We start from the raw sequence: 325 nt of genomic DNA on the forward strand, positions 1-325 counted from the left end.
TCTTAGTCGGCACACACAACAAACAGTTGTTTCCATGGGCACTACACTTCACCTGTGACGTAAATGTCAGTTGTTTATTTCTGTCTCTATACAAACTTGCTTGAAGAAATTCATCCCGAAGTCTCAAGTCTCAAGACGGTTCGTCACTCCGTGAAAGATCACAGGAACAATACCAAGTTATCACATAAATATCATTTTTAAAAAAAAAAAAAAATAAGGAAAAAAGGAAAGCAATAGTTATGGAGAGCAAATACAAAGTCTTAGATCATACATTGTCATGAAAAACCACTGTCAGTCTCGGTGATACCTACTAGGTGAACCAAAA

This window comes from Aplysia californica, unplaced genomic scaffold (genome assembly GCF_000002075.1).
Source record: "Aplysia californica isolate F4 #8 unplaced genomic scaffold, AplCal3.0 scaffold01035, whole genome shotgun sequence".
NCBI classification, from domain to species: Eukaryota; Metazoa; Mollusca; class Gastropoda; order Aplysiida; family Aplysiidae; genus Aplysia; species Aplysia californica.